At 41.6% G+C, this 23716-nt stretch overlaps 1 protein-coding gene across 1 annotated transcript in view; it reads left to right on the forward strand.

The window, feature by feature from the left end:
* The window catches only part of HUNK (hormonally up-regulated Neu-associated kinase), an 88115-nt gene that overhangs the window by 35201 nt on the left and 29198 nt on the right, over nucleotides 1–23716 (forward strand). The gene's annotated exons all lie outside the window — the stretch shown is intronic.

Raw genomic sequence — 23716 nt, forward strand, 5'->3', positions numbered from 1 at the left:
CAAAATTCTCTCTCTCTGTTGAGGGGTATTAGACCTGCTGTAATTAAAACACCTGAAGCTAGGAGGCGGAGTGCACGATCAGAAGGCTAGAGAATACATTTCAAAAATTCAAGTTTGAATACATTTCAAGTTTGTATGTGCTAGCGCTGCAGTGTGCTGCCTTATTTACTTAACTATATACGAGTTGGCGACTCTAGGTTCAGCACCTGTTCACACTGAGTCTATGTTTGGATGTGCCGGTCAGGTTTTTGAAATGTATTCTCTAGCCTTCTGATCGTGCACTCCGCCTCCTAGCCACAGGTGTTTTAATTACAGCAGGTCCGATACCCCTCCATAGAGAGAGAGAATTTTGGTCTAGAAAGAGGTTTCACATGTACCCATTCAGATGGAGACGTTTATTCTCAGCGAGGTAAGGCAAGTGTAGGACCTGGTATAAGAGAGATGCCGTAAAGGGGCTACCAGGTACACATAAAATTGGCCATTTCTATGCGCTAAAAGCTCTCATTTTTCATATTTCTAGTGCAGTAATGCAGTTCAAATTTCGTGTTTTCAAGTTTACATGTTTTAGCGCTGCAGTGTGCTGCCTTATTTACTTAACTATATACGAGTTGGCGACTCTAGGTTCAGCACCTGTTCACACTTAGTCTATGTTTGGATGTGCCGGTCAGGTTTTTGAAATGTATTCTTTAGCCTTCTGATCGTGCACTCCGCCTCCTAGCTTCAGGTGTTTTAATTACAGCAGGTCCAATACCCCTCCACAGAGAGAGAGAATTTTAGTCTAAGAAGAGGTTTCACATGTACCCATTCAGATGGAGACGTTTATTCTCAGCCAGGTAAGGCAAGTTTAGGACCTGGTATAAGAGAGATGCCGTAAAGGGGCTACCAGGTACACATAAAATTGGCCATTTCTATGCACTAAAAGCTCTCATTTTTTCATATTTCTAGTGCAGTAATGCAGTTCATAGGTTCAGCACCTGTTCACACTTAGTCTATGTTTGGATGTGCCGGTCAGGTTTTTGAAATGTATTCTTTAGCCTTCTGATCGTGCACTCCGCCTCCTAGCTTCAGGTGTTTTAATTACAGCAGGTCCAATACCCCTCCACAGAGAGAATTTTAGTCTAAGAAGAGGTTTCACATGTACCCATTCAGATGGAGACGTTTATTCTCAGCGAGGTAAGGCAAGTTTAGGACCTGGTATAAGAGATGTGCCGTAAAGGGGCTACCAGGTACACATAAAATTGGCCATTTCTAAGCGCTAAAAGCTCTCATTTTTCATATTTCTAGTGCAGTAATGCAGTTCAAATTTCGTTTTTTCAAGTTTACATGTTCTAGCGCTGCAGTGTGCTGCCTTATTTACTTAACTATATACGAGTTGGCGACTCTAGGTTCAGCAACTGTTCACACTGAGTCTATGTTTGGATGTGCCGGTCAAGTTTTTGAAATGTATTCTCTAGCCTTCTGATCGTGCACTCCGCCTCCTAGCCACAGGTGTTTTAATTACAGCAGGTCCGATACCCCTCCATAGAGAGAGAGAATTTTGATCTAGAAAGAGGTTTCACATGTACCCATTCAGATGGAGACGTTTATTCTCAGCGAGGTAAGGCAAGTGTAGGACCTGGTATAAGAGAGATGCCGTAAAGGGGCTACCAGGTACACATAAAATTGGCCATTTTTATGCGCTAAAAGCTCTCATTTTTCATATTTCTAGTGCAGTAATGCAGTTCAAATTTCGTTCTTCAAGTTTGTATGTTCTAGCGCTGCAGTGTGCTGCCTTATTTACTTAACTATATACGAGTTGGCGACTCTAGGTTCAGCACCTGTTCACACTGAGTCTATGTTTGGATGTGCCGGTCAGGTTTTTGAAATGAATTACTTCGGATATAGTCATATGTACACAGTAAAAAATTAGGTCCTTAAGCTGAGATCGGTCATAGACTGCTAAGGCTTTTTCCAATCCTTCCACAGATGTGATGTATTTTCGCAGGTCAGATACATTGGGGGAGATTTACTAAGATATATGTAAAAAAAAAACCTGGTCTAAATTACTTGTTAAAGAGTTTCTGGATGTTGTGGACACTCCTTGCGTCTCACTAGATGATACTGCGTTGTGAAATGGGGGCATGACTTAAAAAGTATAAAAATTTAATCTAAGTCATGATTCAAATTATTGGTCTATAGTAAACCCCCATGCACATTAGATAGCTGTTGGCTAAATAATCATTTAGCCAGTAGCTATCTATCCCAAATCCCACCTAAACCAAAATTCTCTGCTTGACCAAGTGCTCATGTGTTCTCTATGAGAGTTGCTGCTTGACTTCTGTAGGAGTATCTTCTGGAAAACAAAAGGATCTTCCATTGGAAATCCTATGTGCAGGATCCTTCTTTTGGGAGGCCCCTATGCACAATTGGCTGCCAAACCAATCGTGCCAATATCGCCTGACTTTAATCTGTGTATGATGGCCTTAAGCCAACCAATAGGATGTATAAGGAAGAGAAAGGTATCTATCAAGTTTTGCCCCATCTTTCATATAACGAGCCATTGAATCTGCAAAGACCCTAGTCCATGCCCTCATCATCTCCCGCCTTGACTACTGTAACCTCCTGCTCTGTGGCCTCCCCTCTAACACTCTTGCACCCCTCCAATCTATTCTAAACTCTGCTGCCCGACTAATCCACCTGTCCCCCCGCTATTCCCCGGCCTCTCCCCTCTGTCAATCCCTGCACTGGCTCCCCATCACCCAGAGACTCCAGTACAAAAGCCTAACCATGACATACAAAGCCATCCACAACCTGTCTCCTCCATACATCTGTGACCTCGTCTCCCGGTACTCTCCTGCACGCAACCTCTGATCCTCACAAGATCTCCTTCTCTACTCCCCTATTATCTCCTCTTCCCACAATCGCATACAAGATTTCTCTCTGGAATTCTCTACCACAACATATCAGACTCTTGCTTACCATCGAAACCTTCAAAAAGAACCTGAAGACCCACCTCTTCCGACAAGCCTACAATCTGCAGTAACCACCGATTGACCAAACCGCTGCACGGCCAGCTCTACCCTCACCTACTGTATCCTCACCCATCCCTTGTAGACTGTGAGCCCTCGCGGGCAGGGTCCTCTCTCCTCCTGTACCAGTTGTGACTTGTATTGTTCAAGATTATTGTACTTGTTTTATTATGTATACCCCTCCTCACATGTAAAGCGCCATGGAATAAATGGCGCTATAATAATAAATAATAATAATAATAATAATTTTGGTTAATTTGGTGCGTCCTCTGCCTGCCTGGTTTAGTTTTAGGCTAAATTTAGGATTGTATTTTAGAGATTTGTCCACCATAACCACCCATCTCATATCTACGAGGTTGACTGGGTTGTCCAGGCTTGGGGCTCACATCTCATGCACTGCACGCTGTCACGATTGTCCTGTGACGGGAGCTGGCGGGCATGTGACTGCAAGTATTTTGAGGATCCTGACAGCGATCACAGTGCAAGCTGTGAGGAATCACAAGTTTGTAGTCACATCAAGGGACTGCACACTTGAACCCCAAGCCTGGACAACACCTTCATTTTCTGGGAGTCTGGCTGCTGAGACCTCCACCAATCCCAATAATAGGGTTTTGAAGTGGCCCCGTTTAATAAAGCGATGGTCCTAATACTCCATTCATTGTCTTTGGGGCTGATAAAGATCTTGCAGTCCCATTAAGAATGAATGGAGTGGTTGTAAGCATGGTGTACCGTCGCTCTTTTAAACTTGGGGTACTCCAAAGCCCTGATATTGGGTTTGGCGGGGGTCTTAGCAGTTGGACCCTCAATGTTTACCAACTTATCACCTATCCTGTGGATATGTAATAACTTGCATTCTTGTCTTGTTTCCTTTAACCTTATAGAGGATGCTTCCAAATGAAACATCCAACTGCAACCCTAAGGTGCTAAAATCCACTAAAACAAACCCCCATCTTGAGCACGAAATTACGTGAAGGTTGTTTTCAGTTGCTCCCAGTTGTATATACTTTCAGCCTTGACATCCCTCCTTCTGCTGCAGAGATACTGAAACTGTACATTTTACAATACCAAGAATCTAGTGTAATATATTATATAATATTACACCTCGGAGATCTGCTTTTTTAAGCCTTCTATCCATCAATTTTACAAGGTTCTTACCTTTGTCAAGCTCCCTTATGTATAGCTATAGTGTGTGAGCATCCTATGGCCGGGCTCCAACATGTCGCTCTCAAGCCCAAATGCCTTTAAACCTTTCAGCCTTTGTTATTTGCTGAAGTATTACAGATCCCCTGGCTGCCGCACTCACCTTTCTAGTAATCCCGCACCTGCGAAGACTTAAATCTGGTGCGTACTCCAGTCTGCCCATTATTTCCTTTTTAAAGAAGCCCAGGATAATTCTTTAATATGGGTCACAAGTTCAAGAACCTATAGGATGGAGACCAAGACGTTATTATCACTCTGTTAACATTTCAAAGGAATGCAGAGTCGTGAAGATCTGGAACGGTACTGGGTTTGGCCAGCGGTTTACTGACAATTCTCGTCTCTACATTTTTTACCCTTCTATATTGTCCTAAATGATTACTTCCATTGTTTCAGAACACAACTATTTCAGAACACAACATTCCACGTGACTTTTGACTTCAGAATCATAACAAGTCGCGAACAGAGCACTATCAGGATTCTCCGGAGCCGATAGCGAGAGCGTCTGATTATGTGACTGTAAGTGATATGCATACTTCTGGCACATTCCAACCAGATGTGCGCAGCCTTTCTCAATTCAAGTGAGTTGAGCAAAGTTGCTCAAGTCTAGTCGGAATGTGGCCGGGAATATGAATATTGCACACAACCCCCTGCTCTCAGTCTCCACCAAAGAATCCGGCACTCACTTTCATGACAAACCTGGACAACTCTTTTTAATTAATGAAATGTCTGTCTCATGAGTATAGGCTAAAGTGCAGAGGTTTGAAGCTCCCAAAAATATGAATGTAAAGTGACTTCGGAGAGAACATCTGATGTACTTGGGAACCTCCCGAAACACCGATATTTTTGTTCTTCTAGAGAGATGACTGTCAACAGCTTTCTCTACTTCTTCAATTGACTTCATATGCTCTCTCTATGGAGCTGAGCATTCATGTATATGTGGCAATCGGTAGAGATAGTGGTGTGCTTATTGAGCTCGGCCACCATTTAAAGGTGTATGAGCACTTTTACACCTCCAGACCTTCCCCGAGGGGTAGGCTTCATTGGTGTCGGATCTGGGTCTTGCAGCCATTACGCAGACTTTGTGAATGTCAGCTTTTGCATATATTCCATGAATCGTTCAGGAGGACTGAATCTCTATTTGCCCACCTTTACCCTTTCCATTAGGCGATATGGGGCACACCTGATTTACCATTACAGATTCGGTTTAACCGTGATGATCCACCGTTCCAATATGTTCTCTTCCTGCCAATGTTCTTTCTATGTCCCAGGTTGCCCGAATCTGTGCTGAATGCTCTTTTTGGCACCTTTTTTATTTTAATGGTTTCTATAAGTAGTCAGCCGATACTGGAGCTTCATTGGGTGAGTAATAATAGACTCCAGGACAAAAGGCAGGGAGCCAGCACACCGAGGAAATACAGGAAGCACGGATCTCCGTCCTGACGTGACGTGAAGAATATCCAAAAAACGAAAAGATGATCCAGCTTCCAAGCTGGAAGCTGGATCATCTTTTAGTTTTTTGAATAATAGACTCCAACCTGGGGAATTTTACAATCTTCTGAAAGGGCCGTATTACTTAATAACTGTTAGTTCTAGACAACTTGTCTCATACCCATCATAGATGGAGAGCGTCTCATCCTCTCCTGGAAGCAATGACGATCAATAAGCCTCTACATCTCTTGTAATCTCCTCTGAATTCTCAGAATATGGAGTTGGATGTGCGGATAATACAGAGAGAATATTCTGTTTGATTTGTAGCTAAATATAACTGTTCTCTGCCTTTTGTCTACGAGCGTTACATTGTTCCTTCTGGCAAGAGTCACTCCTGGTGATGCTAAAGCAAGCAAGGTGCTTCAGTACTGCTTACTTCTTAAAGGGGACCTTCAAACCCACCCATTTGGCAAGTGAAATGACAATTTGAATGGAGATGAGCCCCACTACCAGAGCAGTTGCACTCGTCTCAAATCTTAATCTTTAAAAGCACATCTTGAAAGGATCTAGGAAGCCATATTTGGTAGCTTGAAAGTAAGGTGTTGGACTATTAAAACCTAGGAATATCATATGAAAAAGGTTCAACATCTACGATGGTACTCCATGGCTGCCAGACCTTGGCATTATTATTATTATAAATTTTTATAGCGCCATTTATTCTATGGCGCTTTACATGTGAATACGGGGCAAATATAGACAAATACATTAAACATGAGCAAATAACAAGGCACACGGGTACGTAAGGAGGGAGGACCCTGCCCGCGAGGGCTCACAGTCTGCAGGGGATGGGTGATGAAACACAGGGCAGGTTGTGCGGCGGTTCAGTAAGTTCAGGATCACTGTAGGCTGTAGGCTTGTCGGAAGAGGTGAGTCTTCAGGTTCTTTTTGAAGGTTTCTATGGTAGGCGAGAGTCTGATGTGTTGGGGTAGTGAGTTCCAGAGTATAGGGGAAGCACGGGAGAAGTCTTGGATGCGGTTGTGGGAAGAAGAGATCAGAGGGGAATGTGAGGGTTTTGAACTGGAGTCTCTGGGCGATAGGAAGCCGGTGAACGGCTTGACATAGGGGAGAGGCTGGGGAATAGCGGGGAGACAGGGAGATTAGTCGGGCAGCAGAGTATAGGATGGAACGGAGTGGTGCCAGAGTGCTAGAGGGGAGTCCAGAGAGTAGGAGGATGCAGTAGTCGAGGCAGGAGATGATAAGGGCATGCACTAGCGTTTTTGCAGTGTCGCGGTCCTTACTTGGCTGGTGCTCGAACACTGACATCCTGGGCATCTCTTGTACTTTAGGTTCCCGAGGCATAATGATGTCACGGCCCAATATATCTCTAATGGAAAGTTTACTCACTCTCATCCAAAATGGCATACAGTATTTTACTATATAGCAAGATTTTCATTACCCACACTAATATTGTATATTGGAACAAAAAATAAGATCCTGGTCACCTTGATTGTACTTGGCAACAATCCTCGGCACATACACACACACACACACATATATATATATATATATAAGTTGTAATGGGCACCCTTACCTCTTGGGTCCCTGTGCGGCTGCTGAGGTTGCCCCAATGATATGTCCGCCCGTGCGTTGTTGTGTCTACCTCTGTGTTTTTTTATCTTTTCTTGTCTGTAGCAAGATAGATGAGACAATTCATCACTGTCTTGCAAAAAAACACATTGGTTCAAAACCATTGATGATCAGCACACAGTTTGTTCTCTGGATTTTTTTTATTGCAAAATTTATAGAGCATAGCCTCTATAGGAAAAATCTAAAGCCCAAGATTTATTCCATGATATGTTCATGGTTGTATACACTGAAGAGTTGAAATCCATATATTAGTATACTTTTCCATTTTGGAAGGGTGGTAATTTATTCCACACGCTGTGGCTTGACATGTTATTTTTGAGAATGTGGACTGTAAAAGCGGTATGAGGTCTTGCATGCCTCGATATACTGTAATTTTTCGAATGCGTTGGCTGCCTTTGCTCTCATTACTTCTAGGGCTCACCCAAATAATGACCCCATGTTGGAATTTTATGCATGCACTGGAAGGGTTATGTAACGACGGCTCATCATGAGAACACTCTGCTAGCACTTGGCACGAGGTCCTGCTAGCTGACACTTTGCATATACGTATACCTGGAGATCTGTAATCTGATTATGTAACACGAGGCTGGTAACCGGCATCGGAAAATATTTATTCATAAGCCTCTTGATGAATTGCTTCCTCATCATCTTCTACATGATTATTTCCATCATCCTCAACCGTCTGGCTACAGCTCATGTTTACTCTGGCTGGGCATGTACACATCTTCAGCCATTCCTTGGCAGATTCCTATTTTCCTCCCCAAGAGATGGAAGAAACGCGCTTTTTGACCACAAACTTAAACATTGATTCAAGGATTTGAGGCTTTAAAACGTGAAAAAATTGAGTTTTGTCTTTCTGTCATTAATATATTTTAGGAAGCCCTTCAAGGATCATATTTCCTTTTGGTTTCTTCTAATTTACAACTTAGAATCTACAGTTCTTTCCCAGATTGATCTGGTGATATAATAAGCTAAAGACTGCATTAAAAAAAGTGGAGAAGTATTTGATGATCTCTCTTTTTTTTAAATAGCGCCTCTACTGTAGGTGGGCTGTATCTGGTATTGCAGTTCAGCCCAATCGTTGCTGCAATGCTAGACACAACCATTGGAGAAACATGGTGACGTTTCTTGGGGGGGATCAGCAATCCTATGTTTTTTAATCTCGTACAATCAGGTTTAATCTCATACAAGTAGGTTTTTGCAACCCCATTAACATGCAACAACGACCTTGGTGGGATTTGAACCCAGGACCCCAGTGCAAAGCAACTGTGCTAACCACTGAGCCACCATAAAAAGCCATCTCAGAAATGGGTAGCTTGCTACTTACTAACAAGAGTAATTATTGAATGTTCCATACTGAATCTTCCAAAAACGACCATGGGGCCAATGGACTTGCAAATCTGAAACTGTTCAAACTGCAAAACTATGGCAGAAATTCAGAAGATCAGCCAAATATTTTAAGATTGGCTAAGGCTGGATGCTGTTTCTTCACTGGTTGTTCTTTAAAGAGTTATACCCAACATTAAAAGTTATCGCCTACTCAAAAGATGGGTGATAACTTGAGGATCGGCGGAGGTCCACTGATTTCTGACCCTTGCTTTGAAATCAAATTGAGAGGTCCTTTCCTGCTCTCATTGGAGGGTTACAAAGAGGCTTTGGATAACTCAGTTTTCTCTGGCATAATATTGGACAACCAAAGACAGAAAAATTCTCATGATCGTGTATTTATTTATTTTTTTTAGTGGATCGACTGGTGCCAAAAAAGTTTCAAACTTGGTTTGTGGTTGGGTGATCCAGTATGACAAGTTCTTACAGGGGTGTTAATATACTTGAGATCGAGACTTAAAATGAGATTTGATCAGGTGATCAACTTATATCCAAGCTATTAAATCAGGACGGTTTAGAAGCAAGAACTATTAGTTCAGCCCAAGGTCTCATTTTAAATAGTACACAGAGGAAATGTACGGACATGACGCTCGGCTCTTCATTCTTATTAGAGAGCTTCATATATATGTTCAATATAAAAATAAAGATTATTATTATTATTATTATTAATTAGAAGTCCATAAAGACAAGTCGCCCACTCACACTGCTCTCTACGCTCCTCTGTATAATGAGTGTTTATAATGCAGATTATGCAGAATTGGACCTTTTTATAATGAATTTCTAAAAATAACCAAGTGATTATATGAGATTAATACACGGCTAAGAATACATTCTGAATACCCGCAGCTCATCTATTCGGGGCCCATTTTCCCAGTGCACTGAAAAAAAAAATTAAAGAACTTGGCACGGCAGTTTTGTAAATCCTGCAGACACTGAAATGACATTACTGAGCCCTTCTGTACCAGACACGCTAGGTATTAGCGAAGGCTCGAAAGTGACCAAATCCTGCTGCTTGGAAGGTTGTAGTCAGGTCGGGAGTCGCACGTGCCTGTGTATTATCGTAGATCCTTTACTTCTCAAGTGTCCATCTGGCGATTGTACGCTCATGATCCAATATTCCCCAAATACAAGGATGCATAGTACACACAGAACGTTTAATTGAGAAAGTGTAATATGGTGCTTGTGGATAATCCCATAAAGAGTAGACCCTAGGGACAAGTGATGGTTCCAAATAAGGTTGTCTTCTGGTGGTTTTTTTGGGCAGTGTCAAAGTCAGGGCCCAGCGGAGAATCCTTTGGTAGCCAGTTTCAATACTCCAGATATCCTTATTCATAGATTAGCGAAATTAGGATTATTTAGTCTAGAAAAAAGACGACTGAGGGGCGATCTAATAACCATGTATAAGTATATAAGGGGACAATACAAATATCTCGCTGAGGATCTGTTTATACCAAGGAAGGTGACGGGCACAAGGGGGCATTCTTTGCGTCTGGAGGAGAGAAGGCTTTTCCACCAACATAGAAGAGGATTCTTTACTGTTAGGGCGGTGAGAATCTGGAATTGCTTGCCTGAGGAGGTGGTGATGGCGAACTCAGTCGAGGGGTTCAAGAGAGGCCTGGATGTCTTCCTGGAGCAGAACAATTTTGTATCATACAATTATTAGGTTCTGTAGAAGGACGTAGATCTGGGGATTTATTATGATGGAATATAGGCTGAACTGGATGGACAAATGTCTTTTTTCGGCCTTACTAACTATGTTACTATGTTACTATGTTACTATGTATTACACCTCACTTAAAGGGAACCTGTCATTTCCACAAACACCATTTACCTCTAGATATAAGGGTAATCTGTAATCACTTCCCTGCGCTTGGATTGACAGCCAGATCTACACCCATACATACACACATTGTTCTGGGGAGTGACTACAGCAGACTCACTATGTCGCAAGCGGTGGCTCAGTGCACCGACCCGATGACTAGAAGCGAGCGGCAGCAGGTAGAATAAAGCTTCATTTTCTCCCTGCAGCCGCTCCTCCAGTAACCCACCTAAATCGGATTTTCACGTTATTTACCTAAAATGTACTCGTATATCTGCAGGTCCCCTTTAGGCTGCGTTCCCAAGATGAGTATTCAGTGCATTTTTGATATTGCAGAAACATGCTACAAACTAACGTATTTTTTTTATCAGTGAAATTTTTGCATTTAATGTAATTCTATTGGAAAAAGCCACACGTAAAACTCAGTGTACTCTCAAGAGAAATTGATATATTGCGGATTTGCAACAAGCACCGCAGGTCAGATGACGCTATGTAAAAAAAAAAAAGCAAAATGCGCAGCATAAAATACTCATCATGGAAACGTAGCCTCAATGTTAGTAGAACAGTGCCCACCAAAGGTCCATTTACGCTTCAAGATTATCGTGAATAGAAGCTTCATGATAATCGTGCAGTCTAAAGCGTCTGCCGATCACCCGACGAGTGACCAAAACAATAGTTCGTTGGAGAAAATGATCTTTTGTGATGCACAAAAGATCATTGTTCTTGGCAGCGCATCATCTTGTGTAAACAGGTCCTGCGATGCCGAAGACAATGGCAAACTTGACCCGTCTATTACTGATCGTTCACTGCGCATCTGAGACCGGGTTGGCTTTTTTTAAATGACGTGCCAACTGGCAAACATGTTGCTGGTCGGCTGTCATTTGGACAGTGTGAATGGATCCCTTAGAAGTGCTTCACCTGTCATATTGTCTTACTCAATCTGTCAGCTATCCGAGTTGCATCTACATGAAAAGCATAACAAGGTTTCAAGTCTTGACAAGTTTTGAGTTCATTTCTCGTATTTTCCCCTCTCCTGTCACATTATTTGATATATTATGACTTAGGCTAAAGTTCATACAAAGGCTGAGCTCTGCGCACTAGTCACGTACTCAAATTGAGGACTTGAATATCTCCGTAAGCAACTAATGTCAGTCCGTGTATGCTCCGTTGTGCACACGGACTGAAAATATATGAATGTCAATTTACTCAAGGCCTAAGATCAGAGTAGCCCGAGACTTATCGGACCAGTTACATATGCAACTTAGAGGCATGACTGGCTCCATGTGATCACGCACGCGTCCAATGCGTGTAAGAACTGACTGCTCTTCACATGCATCGATCTGATCCGTAAACCATCCGTAAAGAAAATCACAAAGGGTAACACTTTTGGGCACATGGACCAAAAAATTAATTTTTTTTTAATTTGAACACCTTCACATAAGTTGTTTCTACGTTACTGACCAATTTATTTTTCTATTTTTTGGCACTAGAGAACTAAATGTAAAGCTGACCAGATCTTAATGCTGACTTTTAGCTTGCGCCTTGCACCACTACAGTAGCTGCATACACTTAGTTTTATTGGTATTATTAGCTAATGGTATTCCCATTGTAGGGTATTTGCAGCATGTGTGAACTCAACGTTCCATCTGCCATGCCATTGACTGCCTCTCTATGCCGCACAGACTAGCATTAGGTCAGACATGTATTATTTTTCTTAGAATTTAGAATGATTATTCATAATGAAAAGACATGAGGGAGAAAGTGTAAGATGCCCCTTTAAAGTGAATGCAAAGGGAGGATACATAAAAGCAAGAAGGTATTTACCGAAAAATGGATCTCACTTCCCTTTGATGGTTCAACGTTGTCCTGGTTCAACTTTACCCCTTAGGTGAAAAAATGGTTTTGCAGGCCAATCCCACTGTCTCCCATGACTTGTGTCCTAGGATATATGATGCACTGTCCAGTTTAGATTGAGGAGCATGGCAATCTAAGATAAAGGTGCCAATACCTCCTAGATAATTATAGTGGGGAATGATATCAAACAACATATGATAGATGGGGGTCCCGGTTACAGATTTTTCACTGGGTGCCCAAGAGCTTTTACATCTCTTATAGCTCACCTGCTACCTTTTATGGTGGCTTATCCAAAAAGTTGGTATAAAGAGATGGATAATGGTCCTATTGGGAGTTCTTCTTGTAGGTCTTTAAATAAATGTTAATTTTTGCATTTATTGAAAGAGTATTGTTACTTGCCATCATGCCATCGGGCTGGGAGGATATTTGAGATCCTAAAAGGTGTATAACTTTACTGATTTTTCTGTTTGGGCTCCCATATCAAAAAAATCTACCCTCGATAAAGTTGACATCATTTTTCTATTAGAATCCCTCCCTGCTATTTTAATCTGAAAAATACATTTCAATGTGTGAGGAAACCAGACTATTCCAAATTGCTAACAGAGGGAAATAACTGCTAAACTCTTGGCGGTTTGTTTTTCTTTCGGATTGAGTTTCCCTCGTAGCTGAAACCCTCTCATTATTAGGGGCTATCAGGTTGCTGCTTTCCGTTCCATACAAAAGACAGATTTTTCAGGGACTGTATCTGACTGCATGGGAATGTATGGAAAATCTCCAAAAAACTAAATGTAATATTACAGATGGGTGAGATACAGTTTTTACTCGGAAAGTATTTATTTCAAAATTTTTTATAATTCAAAATGGCAGTATAAAATATGTATAGAATTATTTATTTCTGATACTAAGGAAAGGGGAATGCTAGTGGCCTAGATACTAGAATTGAAATACCTTCACAAAATGTTTTCCTGCTGGTTTCCTCCAATGGTCCACTAAGTCTTCCTTCACGAGAAAGTGATTTCATTTGGATTTCAAATTGGCCTATTCTGTAATGGTTCCTCATTCACATCCTGAAAGTGCTCATATAAATCAGCTGAACATGCTCTTTGGAGTGGAATTTCTCTAGCTGGTCAAGGTTGTTAATATTATCCCTTTGAAAATCATATGTCATAACAGATTAATAGAAGTTGGAAAGATCATTGATTCCAACCTGTCCCAACCATGATCACGTATCAATGAATTACTTATACATGATTCTTCCTTCTCCATCGAAATCCACATCTGGATTCTTCATTTCTCCAACATTATCTGTCAGGTTTCATCAGGTAGCCCCCATACAATAGACCAGTGGTCCCCAATGTTTCTTACCTGGAGAGTCACATTCATCTCTGAGAGAGAGAGAGACGGGAGTAACATCCAGACTTCTCGTCCCCCTCCACACTCCCGGAGTAATGACACCCTTATTCTGTCTTCCCCTTCAAAGTTGTGTTACCCAAAGTCCCTGCAACCAGTATAATATGAGACAACGTTTCCCCATCACACCAAGACATTGTGCCAGGATACTTACATCCAGGGGTTGCCATGTTACCTGTTTCAATATTTATGCATCAAGCGCTCCCACCACACTGTCACATCCAGTCCAGCTTCAAGCACCTCCTCTGACTGGCGATATTATTATTATTATTATTATTTATTGTTATAGCGCCATTTATTCCATGGCGCTTTACATGTGAGGAGGGGTATACATAATGAAAACAAGTACAATAATCTTAAACAATACAAGTCATAACTGGTACAGGAGGAATGAGGACCCTGCCCGCGAGGGCTCACAATCTACAAGGGATGGGTGAGAATACAGTAGGTGAGGGTAGAGATGGTCATGCAGCGGTTTGGTCGATCGGTGGTAGCTGCAGGTTGTAGGCTTGTCTGAAGAGGTGGGTCTTCAGGTTCTTTTTGAAGGTTTCGATGGTAGGCGAGAGTCTGATGTGTTGTGGTAGAGGGTTCCAGAGTAGGGGTGATACGCGAGAGAAATCTTGTATACGATTGTGGGAAGTGGAGATAAGAGGGGAGTAGAGTAGGAGATTTTGTGAGGATCGGAGGTTGCGGGTAGGTAAGTACCGGGAGACGAGGTCACAGATGTATGGAGGAGACAGGTTGTGGATGGCTTTGTACGTCATGGTTAGGGTTTTGTAGTGGAGTCTCTGGGCAATGGGGAGCCAGTGAAGGGATTGACAGAGGGGAGAGGCCAGGGAATAGCGGGGGGACAAGTGGATTAGTCGGGCAGCAGAGTTTAGAATAGATTGGAGGGGTGCGAGAGTGTTAGCGGGGATATCATTTTATCTCCAGAAATACCCTAAAGCCAATATGCCAGTCTCCATCTAGAGTCCCACTATTCATGGAAATGGTGGTAATGCATCAATCTGGCAGACAGCCATGATCCACAAATTAAAGACCCACAAACCAGAGGTTGGGGACCCCTGCATTAGACTTTTGGATGAATCTGCTGGTGTTGATGGGTTTGAACATCCTTACCTTAATGTCTACGGGGCACTTTTGTTGTTTTCTGATCTACTCGGAAGAATAAAGGACACATGTCTGGGCTCCCTTCATTCAAACCACACAGAGACCATTTGGACCCTTTCAGGCACCAAAATGCAGAGGCAATTACTGCACCTTTTGGCTTCTTCCACTACAACTGTTATAAATGTAGCACACACTCATTCATGGGTAACGGAAAAAGGGAAGACCTACTACAAGGAGACACTGCCCCCACACCCAACAGATCCCTTTACAGACTATAAAGATCCTAGTCACACAACTCAAAAACACCACATTTGAATCTGGCTTCCTAAAAGGCCATTGAGGGGTTTCACGTACCTTCTGAGGAACCAGAAAGTAGGCCACAACACATTGTAAACAAGAGGAGAGGAAAATGTGCAGGGAGATATGAAAACTGTGGATGAGAAAATTAAAACAAGTTCCTATAGGGTAGAAAGGGAAAGCTAAGGAAAGTCAAAAGTAAACAGAACAAGTATAATCTCCCAAAAATCTAAAGAGGCGAAAGGAAGAGAAACTGGGAACAAAAATTAACAGACTCACAGCAGGAATTCAACTCGTGTTTACCATACAAGGTATATCCCTTAGCTGAAGGTCTGGAACTCCTAAACCCAAATCCACCTAGAAGTATGGCCAGCAAGGAAGTGCAGTGCAGGGTGAACATATAAAACGCAGCCCAGAATGTGATAGGAGAGACCAAGATGGGAAAATGTAAGACACCTGTAGAGGCACAAACCAAGAAGGGGAACAAAAACTATTGGAACTATCAGCACTTGGACAGTGAGGAAAAGGCAATAGCTCAGCAGACAGAGGAACCGACTACACAGCAAAAGGTCAGCAGATTGAATCATCAAACCGAGCCATGACACTAACCCAGTGAATGTTATATCATGCATGTTTATGCCATGTGATGTCTTAGTGTGCCACATGAACACTGTCCCAGATGTAATACTATGATCCTCTTGCAATTAGTCTGCTTTAAGTCTTGCCTGTTGTTTCATTTTCTAGGTATTTTCTTGATCATCTTTAATATGTGGTGATACTTTCTCATCACTAGGCAGGTTTGCCATACCGATAACCTCGGGAAGCTGAGTGAGAGCCCTTGTGGTAGAAATCATATTGGCCGTGTTTCCAAAAAAATAGAAGCTCATTTGAATAGAATATTTGTCAAAAGAAAATGCTAGATAGTTTTTGGTTTTAGATGGAAGAGCTCATTACAAACTATTTCATGATATAGTCAACCTATAAGTATCTGTACTAACTCCTCCATGTTGTCCATCAGTTCTCATGCATTGAATATGTATGACAAGAAGTCTTCCCGGTTCTGCACCGTAGAGCTGTATGATTATATGGCACATTCATCTGGAAAAGCTTCTAGGGCAACTTCTCCATAATATGGCATCTAATGGAACCTGGCATATCCAAAATTTCCAGAAATAATTAAATTGGAGGCATATTAAGGTACAGAAAGAATTGTGGGTGGTGGATTGTGTTCATACAAAGCAGTAATACAACCATGTGTATGGGGCCTCCTAAGTCTGCCGTTCTGTGGACTTTGCAATATTGGAAACATCCCAGATGTATATTTCTCTGATCCAGTAGTCTCCATGTAATTTCCTTGGTATTCGCTTTCTTTACCCTCAGGGAAACAACTTTCTCTATAAATATTATTAGAAGATTTGCAAACTTTGCAACTTATGACAGTTCAGTGCTAGGTTGGCACGCCGCATTCTGCTGGATGTCCCGGCATGGTAGAAGGAACGTAGTGCAGCTTGCTCCCTGCAGAGTGTCTCACTGTAGGAGTCTGGCGTATAAGCTTTTTTTTCTGCAGAACTTTACAGCAGGATAATGTTTCACACCACACCAGGTGATGCATATGTGATGTGACAGCCTTAGATATATAAGTGTGGTCCTCACCTCATCCACTCAGTGTTTCATTTGAGCTAGCTGCTATGTGGTTCCAGATCGTGCAGTGAATATGCTGTGTGATTAGTTTTTCTCTGCATCCCGGGATCGTAAAGTTCAGTTTTAATTGAAGTCAGCATTTAACAGCCAGCTGGTTTCTCAGGTTTTGCTTCTATACGATTTTATATAATTGGGCTTGGATTACTTTATCTATTTTGAAAAGAAATGTAAAATAGATGAATGGAAGTTATACATAGGCAAGAATGCAATAATAGGAATAGGTGCCTTTAGTTGTGATAAGTTGGTCATACACATAAGATTGTCCAAATCTACCAATTTCTGGTAGTTAATTATCTATTATGTAGGGTCCTTCTGGCTCCCCTACCGTTGATTTTGTTGTGTCTGGGAGCAAAATGTTCTCCCAAGGAGGTAAACAAGCACATTTTCAAATGGCACCACTTTTGCTCACGTACTGTGGCTGGTATTATAGCTCAGTTACAGCTTATAGACAGCACACGTCTCGTTTCATTGCGGACAGCTGGTCAGATCCATGTTTTCTTTTTGCTTTATAGATTTATATATTGTAGCAAAGCCAAGTGGGACAGAGTTAAATCCTAGCACTTCAGGTCTTGATTACATGCACCTGACTAGCCTTGACTAAAAACCAGGGCCTGTGTTCAATAGGTTTCAATCTGCTAGATGTTGAGCAGTGTTGAGTGTGCTCCTGGTGAGTGACCAACCAAAATGTGAGCTATAGCTGGAACTGGGAGAGAGACTTGCATGGGTCAGCTAGGAAAGCTGATCAGTCTGTGTGTTGAGCTGCAGAGAACAATGTGAATGCTGGAGCCTGTCCAGTGTGAACTATGCCCAGAATTGAACACTCATGTTTGGCGCTAGAACTCGGGCTGAAGGGGATACCAGTACTGGTAGGACCGTACCACTTCTTTGTATAAAGTTTGCTCCAGGAGAAACGACTAACCTGTTCGGATGAGCCCGCACTGACATATGTGCCTGCTAAATAAACTGGTTATTTACTGTGAAACCTTTTATGCCAGGTAGTGGCTTTTTTGGAATGCTACCTAATGCCTACCCGAGAGCGTAAATCCCTAATTTCTATATATTACATATACATCTTCAGTTACTTGTATTTTTATATTGACCCTTTTTATGCAATTTTCATTCCATTTGTTAAAGGGAACCTGTCACCAGGTTTTCCCAATATAAAGTAACGCCACCACCATTAAGGCCTCTTTTACAACATTCTAGTATGCTGTATATATCCCCAGTCACCTCAACAATGCACAAAAACAACTTTTTATTATACTCAATGACGGCAATGATGGGCATCTCTGTTCTTGATCCGGTGCTTCCTTTCTTCACGACAATTGCACTTCTGTCAGCCCTGCACAGAACTGTAGTGCGCATGCAACGGGAAAGACCAAAGAGTGCCGATAAGTCGTGACCTGTAGGTAAAGCCCTACTTTGTTCTGCCCTTGGCAGGCCATAGAGACATATGCCTGTGCAGGAGTGCGAATTGCGGACCGATAATGTAGAACGTGTCATCCACATCAAGCAGGGAAGGAGGATGGCGATCATTAAGAGAGGAGGTAATGGATCGAGACCAGTGATGCCCATCGGACCCGATCGTTGGGTCTGTGAGTGTAATAAAAGGTCTTTTTGATGCCTTGCAGAGGGGTTGGGGACAGATATAGTTTGCTGATAAAGAGGGCTTAATGGTAGTGGCCGTGCTTTATATTGGTAAAATCGCATGACAGGTTCGATTTTTGTGAAAACTAACAGCTATGTGGGAAAGTAATGGTTTCGGACAGCTAACCTACTTATCACCTCCTCACCTGTTCCTGAGACGTGATTGAATCTAGCAGTTTGGAAGTCGGTCCTTACTAAAGAGCTCTGATTCTCTTATACATCTTATCTAGGTCGGCAGAACATCACTTATGAGGCCGTGAACACCCAAAACTCATATTTTCACATGCCATGCCTCTTACAATAATAGACATAATTTAAAAAAAATCTTTAAGCAAAACATTCATATGATCATATATGAATAAATCAAAGCTTGCAGTGATGGTCAGAGTTTTTTCTTTGACACACTTATGTCCAGGAATAGTTTTGATGCTTTTATTCATTTTTTTTTATATTTTCATATGTTGCATGTAATTTTATTTTATAAATCTAATGTTCTTGTCAATCACTGTCAAACCTTTAAACTTGCCTCTGTAATACAAATCTTAACCTTGATTTGGACCCTGATCTTGTTTGAACTTGGTATCCAAAAATGAGGCCTGTAGCTATTTTGAAACCTGTTTAACAGCGTGAATTATGTGTGATACACATGATAACTTATTCCACTCATCTATCCTGCTCAGGTTCAAAGCCAGAACACAGTAATTTGAGAATGTTCTCTCTTTCCAGGAACATATACTGTATGCGATAACTTTTGTATTGTGACTTTCTTGGGAGGTTTAAAAGTTAATTAATCTTAATAAATCTTTTTTTAAACAGTTTTTGACCGTTTACTAAGATTGCTTTCGTGTATATGAAGAGCAATTTGTATGAATTAGAATAAAAATATTTTGTAATGTATCTTTTCCTAATCCTAAATTGCACTCCACTGCTGCACTTATATATTCTGCTGGTGCAGTCACTGTGCACATACCGTAAATTACTTATTATGTGCTGATCCTGAGTTATTGTATTATTCTTCAGAGCTGCACTCACTATTCTGCTGTTGCAGTCACTGTGTACATACATTACATTACTGATCCTGAGTTACCTCCTGTATTATACTTCAGAGCTGCACTCACTATTCTGCTGTTGCAGTCACTGTGTACATACATTACTGATCCTGAGTTACATCCTGTATTATACTCCAGATCTGCACTCACTATTCTGCTGGTGCAGTCACTGTGTACATGCATTACATTACTGATCCTGAGTTACATCCTGTATTATACTTCAGAGCTGCACTCACTATTCTGCTGGCGCAGTCACTGTGTACATACATTACATTACTGATCCTGAGTTACATCCTGTATTATACTTCAGAGCTGCACTCACTATTCTGCTGGCGCAGTCACTGTGTACATACATTACATTACTGATCTTGAGTTACATCCTGTATTATACTCCAGAGCTCCACTCACTATTCTGCTGGCGCAGTCACTGTGTACATACATTACTGATCCTGAGTTACATCCTGTATTATACTCCAGAGCTACACTCACTATTCTGCTGGTGCAGTCACTGTGTACATACATTACATTACTGATCCTGAGTTACATCCTGTATTATACTCCAGAGCTGCACTCACTATTCTGCTGGTGCAGTCACTGTGTACATACATTACATTACTGATCCGGAGTTACATCCTGTATTATACCCCAGAGCTGTACTCACTATTCTGCTGGTGCAGTCACTATGTACATACATTACATTACTGATCCTGAGTTACATCCTGTAATATACCCCAGAGCTGCACTCACTATTCTGCTGGTGCAGTCACTGTGTACATACATTACATTACTGATCTTGAGTTACATCCTGTATTATACTCCAGAGCTCCACTCACTATTCTGCTGGCGCAGTCACTGTGTACATACATTACATTACTGATCTTGAGTTACATCCTGTATTATACCCCAGAGCTGCACTCACTATTCTGCTGGTGCAGTCACTGTGTACATACATTACATTACTGATCCTGAGTTACATCTTGTATTATACTCCAGAGCTGCGCTCGCTATTCTGCTGGTGCAGTCACTGTGTACATAGATTACCAATCCTGTACTGATCCTGAGTTACATCCTGTATTATACCCCAGAGCTGCACTCACTATTCTGCTGGTGCAGTCAATGTATACATACATTACATTACTGATCCTGTACTGATCCTGAGTTACCTCATGTATTATCCGTCAGAGCTGCACTCACTATTCTGCTGGTGCAGTCACAGTGTACATACATTGCATTATGTTTTTGCACTGATCCTTAGCTACATCCTGTATTATACTCTAGAGCTGCATTCACTACTCTCCAGGCATCAAAGCTGAAATCTACTAAAACTCCCTGCAGGCTCCATAGCTATACCCACTGGTAATTTTAGAAATAATCATGGAGGCTCAGCTGAGCTGTTAATGATGTGTCTGTCAACAGGCCTACTTGATTGTTCTTAATACCAGCTAGCAGAATTATGAATGCAGCTCTGGACTATGATAAGGCTATTAGGCTGTAAATTGTAAAATGATAAAATCTGATAAAGTGATAATAATCTGCAGACCAGGGCATCACAATTTAGGTTTGTGTACCTCCCGGCCCCCTATTTCCTCCGCCTCTAATATACTTATAAAATGGGTGGACACTGTTTATGGGTTCAGGGGTAAAACATATTCAGCAGAAGATCCTATTCTCACCCGTTATTAGGTGATGATTCTACTAATGGCAATTATGTTTCATTTGCGGCATTTTAACGCGTCTTCCCAGAATTTGCACTCTCACTTTCCGAACATTCGCATCGAGGGTCATTGAGAGGCTAAAAGCAAATACAGATAAATTATTAAAAATCTGTTCACAGTGAAGTAATAACTCTGCTGGATTCATATCTTTTGACCAACTCAGTTCATTTAACACAAACACTAAATTATTAATAAAACCCGCATGACGCCTTGGAGGATGTGGAGGACTTGCTGATTTATGGGAGCCCCGTGTAATTTGCCATTATTGCTTCTGCGATAAATTAATATTATCACCTGCTGCTGCCGTATTGTTAATTAAAACAATCAGCATTTTATGTATCGCTGGTGGTCTCTAATGTCTTTGGACTCAAATGGAGCACAGAAGGCGAGGGGAGCAGAACATCATTATCGTTTTTTATGAGACACACAAAGTAAATAATTCTGTCAGTCAAATGTCACGGTCAGTCACAAGATCAATATGCCCCAGCACACAAAAGGCGGTGAAATAATATTTGCAAATAATAAGAATTTTTATTAAATTAAGGGCCGCTTTCTGCTGCATGATTTTTACATCTGAGCAACAAATTCTCCAGAATAAAAAATCTCAATTGTTTTTACAGCAATTTTGACCTAAACATGGCCTATCGCCATACACAAGAATTTGGCCAAACGGTGTTTTTAGTGGGAAGAGGGAAGAAATCACCACTCGACGTTTGTCAGTGGCCTATCTCCTCTTGACCGGGCGTTCTTGTGCTATCAGTGGAGAGAAGGGAGAAAGCCATCGCCCTTCACCTCCTGGCAGAGATTTTTATGTCCCGTGAAAACGAAAGGATCAGGATGTCTCAACACCAGAGTTGGGCAAAAAAGATCTGCAGGACACTGGTGCAGTGGCCACATTGGTAGTCCATTGCTGCCGGATCAGAGAACTGGGAACTTCCGACTGCTTGCACCTCTTCTGATTAGTTGACCCCGTGATGTTATTACGTTATGGCGCGATGAATACAAGAAATTGCGTAGGCCTACTAAGCAGAAAAAACACCGCAGCTGCTGCAGGTAGTAAGAGGTTTGAAGTTCTATGGTCCTGCGAATCTTTTCACTCAACTCTACCCCATACACATCAGATAGTTGTCCATTTCTCGTAATATCAGGGTGTTTGACTGACTTCAACCTCATGTGAATGATCCTAGCTAGTCAACATGCAATAGATGTGCTTTTTCTTAGGATCCACTGGCGATAAAGTGATTGGAGTGATCCTATCTCAGGACTTCCAGCAATCTACTGTAACTTCTGGAGTACCCCAGAGATGACTTCTAGCAACTAGCTGTAATCTCTGGAAGAACCCAGAGATATCCACTAACAATAAGCTGTAATCTCTGGAGTACCCCAGAGATGATTTCCAGCAACTAGCTGTAATTTCTGGAGGAACCCAGAGATATCCTTCAGCAATAAGCTCTAATCTCTGGAGGAACCCAGAGATATCCTCCAGCAATAAGCTCTAATCTCTGGAAGAAACCAGAGATATCCTCCAGCAATAAGCTAATATCTGGAGTACCCCAGAGATGATTTCCAGCAACTAGCTGTAGTCTCTGGAGTTACCCAGAGAGATCCTCCAGCAATAAGCTGTAATCTCTGGAGGAACCCAGAGAGATCCTCCAGCAATAAGCTGTAATCTCTGGAGAAACCCAGAGATGAACTCTAACAATCAGCTGTAATCTCTGCAAGAACCCAATGGCTCATGTTCAAATCTGTGTGCATGGAACCTACATGGTGCCACAAATTGTTCTTACAGTATCTATGGAGTGACTGCACTTAGTGTGTCGCTATATAGTGAAAATGTACTGTAACTTCACCAATATTTTCATAATCTGATATTTGATGGAATATTTCACGATTATTTTAATGGACTGTGTTTTGACCAGAACCTGACCTGAACAGCAATGGAGCAACCTACCTGTCTTTTAGGTTGTCTTTCCTGCCGTATCACATTTTTAGAACCCTGGATAAGATCCAGTGCTTTCTTCAATGGAGCGAATATTTATTTTATGAGAGCCACTGTGATCATAGCAGTAGTTTGCCCTACACGTGGTGGCACAATACATTATGGGATGTGATGTAGGTACTTTGCCAACCATATAATATAATGTAGCAAATGTAGGAAGAGAATATTTCTTAAGAATAAAGATATGGCTACAAAATTCCATATCCAATCGAGAGAAGCTAAGGTTTCTTTTCTCTCTGTCTTTCTTATTCTTTCTTTCTCTCCCCTCCCCCCTCTCTTTGTCTTGTCATTACCCCATTTTACTTGACTGATGATAGATAGGCTTTAAATATTTTTACTCACAGGCTTCACGCTTGCATCCCTGAGCATTTCAGTCCTTTTAAGTGCTCCAGTAAAGAATAAAAAAGAAGTTGCCTTGTAATTGCATCTTAGGAAAAAAACGTTGG

This window comes from Ranitomeya imitator, chromosome 3, assembly GCF_032444005.1.
Source record: "Ranitomeya imitator isolate aRanImi1 chromosome 3, aRanImi1.pri, whole genome shotgun sequence".
NCBI classification, from domain to species: domain Eukaryota; kingdom Metazoa; phylum Chordata; class Amphibia; order Anura; family Dendrobatidae; genus Ranitomeya; species Ranitomeya imitator.